The sequence below is a fragment of the Typopeltis vanoorti genome, chromosome 4 (assembly GCF_054136105.1).
Source record: "Typopeltis vanoorti isolate ZY-2024b chromosome 4, IOZ_Tvanoo_1.0, whole genome shotgun sequence".
Classification (NCBI taxonomy): Eukaryota; Metazoa; Arthropoda; class Arachnida; order Uropygi; family Thelyphonidae; genus Typopeltis; species Typopeltis vanoorti.
Genome location: NC_143552.1, coordinates 69,920,365 through 69,926,364, shown reverse-complemented (window position 1 = coordinate 69,926,364; position 6,000 = coordinate 69,920,365). Strand labels below are relative to the sequence as shown.

At 34.8% G+C, this 6,000-nt stretch overlaps 1 protein-coding gene across 6 annotated transcripts in view; it reads left to right on the top strand.

The window, feature by feature from the left end:
* The first annotated feature begins 525 nt into the window (after positions 1-525).
* The window catches only part of LOC150107393 (homeobox-containing protein 1-like), a 194,725-nt gene continuing 189,250 nt past the window's right edge, over positions 526-6,000 (top strand). For all 6 annotated transcript variants that reach the window (XM_090391256.1, XM_090391255.1, XM_090391259.1 and 3 more), the window contains exon 1: positions 526-756. The gene's annotated coding sequence lies outside the window, so the exon portion shown is untranslated. The remainder of the gene's footprint in view (positions 757-6,000) is intronic.

The following is a 6,000-nucleotide window of genomic DNA, read 5'->3' as shown; positions in this document are numbered from 1 at the left end:
GTTTACGTAATAAAACTTTTTTATCGTCTTACTTTTTCATGAATGCAGAATATTACATAACCCCCGTCCCGTTTTTACCATCCCAATGTCTCGTTTTTGTCTCAAGGAAATATGGTCAGCCTACCGATGAGTCTTTGGACTCCCTGGAGGTGTCACGTAATAGTAGTAGTAGTAATAATAATAATAATAATAATAATAATGTGTTATCTAAAAACTAAAAAGAATTGTGTGGCAAACAAAGACGCCAAGGATAATCCAGTAGTTTCAAAAACGGTAACACTATACACAATTAAGCATAATAGTAATAATGAAAAGAACTATAACTGTGCAGGATTAATATGCTTTCAGCTGGTAATGTAAATTATGTTTCCTGGCTAATTGTAATGAAATTTCTTTAGAGCAAGTTATTTGATTGGTGGATTTTTCTTACATTTCAAAAATGTGATAGTTTCTAGCCGGTAGGTGGCATTAATGGGGAGTTTATTGAATAATAATTTTTATATTTTAGTCGTGGTGATTTACAGAATGAGGTAGTTTGTTTGACTGTGCGTTTTATGTATTTGTTTTTTCTTGTATATAAAAAAAATGCCATGTGCAGAATCCCTTTTTATATTTAGTTGTAATAATATTTACAGAAAGTTCTGGTGTAATGTGCTAAGTAATTCACGTTTGTCAGATGGATAAATTCCATAATGTAAATGAGTATACTACATGAAATTAACTCGCAGTTTTTTATGGGCTTGAATCATTTACAAGGTAGGTATTTATTTGTATATTTTATTTTTATTTAGAATTAGAATTTTACTTCTGATTCAGTCTATAAATCTCGGTCCACAAAAAAAAAAAAAAAGCTTTGATCGATATACGATTAAAATTTGGTATCGGCTTTTCAGCCAGCATTTCTACTGTAACTGTCAAATTAAAAAAAAAATTTTTTTTTTAGAAATCTTATTCCGTATCGCAGGTATAATCAAAAGCGGAGTTTACCAGAGGGTCAAGTTTATTTTTAAACTAAGCTGACACGAATCTCATGTTGATGTTTTGCAACAATGAAATTTCGCCTGCGTGACTGCAATGAAAGCTAAAATATGGCCTCACTCAATCATTATTCATTTATTTATTTTTAAATTACAGTAGTGCATTACAAAGCAATTTATAAACAACAGTTCATCTCCATAATGACCTCTGTAGCTACTGCTTTTCTAGAGGAACTTTTCTCTTTTTTTTAAAAAAAAAATTTAAATATGTACTTAAAGATGTTCCAGGATTTATTTATTTACTTGCATGTATACGTAGAATTTCTCCTCATGGTATATTTTCTTTCTTTTGGATGAAATTCAAACATTTGTTGGACATTGCTTTTCATCATATTCTTAAGACAAGCATTGTCACGTTCGTCATCACTGAAACCATAATGATTGCAATGAAAGTTGAAATATGACCTATATGGATTTGTAGTATTAGGAACACTAAAAGATATGTATGTATGGATTTGTAGTATTAGTATTCCTAATTCTACAAATCCATATAGGTAGTATTAGGAATTGTACTTGAGGATTAACATTGTGAGTGTAAAAGTATACCCTGCTTCTCTTCTGCTAATGATAGTGTACTGGCTGAAATATAATCTGGTTTGGATGTTTAGTATCACCCATGTTTAGATGAGAAAATGTTTCCAGGGATAATAATTAATTTTATTGAGTTAAATTATTAAGCCAGTATATTTTTGTATAATGAAGATTCCTTTGTCAACAAGGAATCTAAGGATGGGCACTCTGTTGTTGCCTACAGTCATCAGTAGGAAGGCAGAATAGAGAGTGAGTGTAAAAGTGGGATCCCGAAGTCGTAGTTGGCACTCTCTATGGGTTTTGGTGATGGAATTATGTTGCCGAAGATCTTAAAATGATTGTCTTCCAGATTTTTGAATAATGTAAGGCAGCTATCTGATCTGATCCTGTAGCTTCCTCTCTTAGAGAGGGTTGCAGCTAATTACTAGGGAGATAATGATGCAAGGTGGTTTCCCATTGCCTTCCGTGCCATATTTTTTATGACTATAGCCTGTGTATTCACGGGTCCGGTTTGCCTGCTTGTGGGATGAAAAACCCCAGATAAACTGGCGGAACAAACCCTGCTGTCCATGCCCAAGACTGGCTAGCTTGGCTATGGCTGAGGGAGATCCTTAAGCCCCTCACGTCGTCGACGGGAATCGAACCTAGGACACTCCTTCCCCAGGCATATGGTTGCAAAGCGCAAAGCCAGTAGGCTAACCGTGCAGACAAGGCAGCTATATTTGTTTATATTTAACAGATGTTGTAGTGCTGTGGCAGATTCCAGGAAGTCCCAGATCTTTATTTGCTTCTGTTTAATAGAGGTTTTCTCATCTCAAATGTGTATAAATTGACACTTTGCCTCATTAACCTTTTCACTGCTAAGCTCGAGTATACTCAAATGCAAAGTAGCCTATTAAGGTAGAAACGGAATTAAGGCTGAATGAAGTAATAATACTAGCGTTCCTAGATGAACAGAATATCAGGAAAACAAACAAAAGAGAAATTGAAGATGGCGGGCCACCATGGAAATATTTGACCTTTCAACTTCAAACATTCAACATAAGACTTTGTCTAAGGACTTTCAAGCAGGCTTTCTTCTGAAAGAGATTGATAAGCTAAAATTTCATTTTCTGACAATATGTAAAACTTAAAAGACAAGCTACCCTGATTGCAAAATGTAAGAATTTACGAGGACTTCCTGGATGAATCACATTCAGGAAACAATGTTACTGTAGTGGGATTTGTAGTTGTACCAAAACAATACAGGAATGTCTTATCTTGCAACATTTTATTAGCAAGAGTAGATAAAACTGATTGTTCAAATAGGCCAAACAGAAACATTAATAGTCTTCTGTGTAACTTCTACATCTGATGATGAAACAGTAGAAGATATCTACAAGCAAATAGAAGACCGCATAAAAGACAGAAGCCAATAGACAATGTTGTATAGGGATTTAAAATTAAAATTGGTAAAGGGCAGCCTGGAGAGAAATATGTTGGTTCATGGGGAATAGATGATACAAATGAAAGATTTCAAAAGAATTATAAAAAATGTTGGAACAATTCTAAAAAGCACGGTGACATACACTTTACTCTGACCTTTAAAAGCCATTTTTCATATAGACAAAAGACGGCAAGCAAGAATGTGAGCAATATGAAACCATAAACATCCGAAATGTATTGACATGGAAGTGTTTGATAAATTAGTAAAGCAGATTGATTGGAGGCTTGGAAGAAGACAGATGAAGACTTGGCCAAATTCAACCAACAAATAAAGCAATGTAAAACATTGATTTATTTGTCATGAGGCAGAATTTGTTACAGAAAAGAATCACAGGGGTCCTTTGGTTAGCCTAGTGGCTGTGCACTTCGCAACCATAGGAGTGTCCTAGGTTCAATTCCTGTCGTTGACATGAGGAGCTGAAAGATCTTCCTCAGCCATAGCCAAGTTAGCCAGTCTTGGACATGGACAGTGGGGGTTTATCCTGGGGGTTTTTTCATCCTGCAAAGCAGGCAAACCTTCCTTGAAGAACACTATGGCCATAGGATACACTGGGGCGTAGGGCTGACCACCTTATCCTGTGAATGGTTTGAGGTCCGATAATTAATAAACCCTCAACAACTCAAGGTAAAAGAGGGTAAAAGGATGATGAGAAGAATCACAGGGAGTGTCTCAGCCAAGAAACTTGAACTGCTATCTAAAAGAAGAGAGTTAAAAGATTTGGATTACACTCATTTGGAATATATAATGATATCAGAAGATTACACCAAATAGAGAATAAATAGATCACAAGAGGCAGCAAAAAAACAAAGTAACCTATAAAGGTAGAAATGGAATTAAGGCTGCATGAAGTAATAATACCAGCATTCCTAGATGAACAGAATATCAGGAAAACAAACGAAAGAGAAATGGGAATAATCATCCGGAATTACTACACTAAACTCTACTCATCCACACAAAATGTCATTCCAATAAAGTTAACTGAGTATAAAGAAGCACCAAAAATATTACTAGAAGAGTTAGAATATACAACCAATCAGTTGAAGGTACATAGAGTACCAGAAACAGGAATAGAAATAATCTAAAATCATCCTTACCATAAAGGAGAAAAAGAGAATAGACCTATGTCTCCTCCCTCTTTTGTAAAATATTCACAAAAATAAAAAATGCTATTTAGGCAAGGATTCTCCACAATAGATCACATAAACACAATAAACCAGCTAATGAAAAATGCAGAGAATATCATCTTCCACTTTGTCTGCTATTTATCAATTTCAAAAAAGCTTTTGACACAGTAGAACATAATGCAGTTTTCTAGGCACTAAAAGATCAAGATATTGAACAACCATATATCAGGTTAATGCAAAGAATAAATAAATATATATATATATATATATATATATATATATGTTACCGGCAAAGTGTGAAAACCGGCATTCTATAGAATGTCGAAAGTGGGACGTCAAAGTATGAAATGCTTAGATTTTCACACATTTCCTAGGCACTCTATAGAATGCCAAAAGGCAAATCGGCAAAGTATAAAATACTCCTGGCAGTGACTTTTAATGTCGCAAAGGCAAGTGATGTGACTTTCGACACTCACCTCAAACAGAGAACCAGAGCACTTCCTAACCTAACCAGAAATGGTTAAGTTCATGCCGCCTGTGGACATGAGAGTAAAGACGATGGAAATGAGAAAATAGAAGGTTATGATGTTAATATTTTGTGTACTCTTTGCTTTAATATTGAGAATACTGTCGAAAGTAGAATTCGATCTAAATTGAATCTGGAAATACTGGCTGAAAAAATGAAAATGGATTCCAACAATAAATTTCCTCCTGCACCTTTGGGAGCCACTGCACGAGTTCCTACCCCAGATGTCGACAAGGGACAGGGTGACTCACGCAATCTGCTAATGGTTGTTATGAGTGTGACAGACGATGGTTTTTGCCAACTTGGAGACATTCCTGACCATGAAATAGCTCTCCGGTCAGTCGCTTCTGGTCTGTCCATGGGTAGCAGCCAAGGGTTCGTGAGGTGTACTTGCAAGACCAAGTGCCGAAATTTGAAGTGCTTTTGTATGAAAAAGGCAGTTAAGTGCAATTCAAAATGTCATTCCAGTCTACCTTGTAGCAACAAGTAGTTCAGCACTGGTCTTTTTCTCTTTCTGTAGAAAAATCCGGTATCTTACATTTTGTACTTCTTACATTTTCACATGCATCCTTTCAATAAAATCCTTTTTCATACTTTGCCGAAATAGTATTTGTCATTCTATACAATGCCTAGGGAAAGTATGTAAAATATTAAAATAAAACAGACATTTCATACATTGCCTAAAAACGTCACGCATTCTATAGAATGCCTGCTTTTCACACTTTGCCAGTAACATATTTATCATTATCATCATAACACTAATTATGGGGATTATGCCATATTGGGCTGTTCCAGTCTCATTATCCATCCAGTATTCTTTTTTGTTTCAGTTCTCTTTTTTGAAAGAAGACAGGTCTAGCCTGTCTTCTCTTTCCAATTGACTTATATTTCAGTATTTGTTTAGGATATCAGGTGTTGGCTCATTCGGTTTACATGTTCTATCCATTTTTGTTTATAATTGTTTAGTTTTTCTTCTATTGTTTTGTTTTTAGTTCTTTTAAAATGTCTTCTTTCCTTTTTTGGTCTAATAATGTGTATTTTGCAGTTCTCATAAATCTCATTTCACTTGTTTTATTCTTTGTTTATCTCATTTGTTTATTGCCCAAATTTCACTGCCATATAATAATGTGGGCACTGCTAAAGTATTGTATATTTTTAGGCATGTTTCTTTTTGTATTATATTTGGATGGAGTGTTCTATTTAACAGGCCTATAATTGTTGGCTCATTCGGTTTACACGTTCTATCCATTTTTGTTTATAATTGTTTAGTTTTTCTTCTATTGTTTTGTTTTTAGT